A 367-nucleotide genomic window follows, 5' to 3' on the forward strand; every position below is an offset into this window, starting at 1 on the left:
ATATATATATACATAAAATTTATACATATTTATATACATTATACATGAAATCATATAACAAATATATATTTTATTATCCATTTATTTTTTATTTTATAAACATGATCAGCAGCCGGCGCAGACTATTGGAATTTACTGGTATCATGAAGTAGGTGAACACACGTGAAGTGGTGAACTGCGCTTCAGTGTACGTGTTTGTACCTAGAAATAGCTAGTCGTCTATTTTAGCATCTGACCTACTTCTGTCTTTGCAATAATGTAATAAAAATGGAAATATGACAAACAAGAAATCACAAACCTTGTGTCATCTTCTCCTTAAGAGTACCATGGCAATAAATAATTATGTGGAAACTTTTCTTGCCACAAT

The sequence above is a fragment of the Anneissia japonica genome, unplaced genomic scaffold (assembly GCF_011630105.1).
Source record: "Anneissia japonica isolate Jap-2015-1 unplaced genomic scaffold, ASM1163010v1 scaffold288095_len80955_cov110, whole genome shotgun sequence".
Classification (NCBI taxonomy): domain Eukaryota; kingdom Metazoa; phylum Echinodermata; class Crinoidea; order Comatulida; family Comatulidae; genus Anneissia; species Anneissia japonica.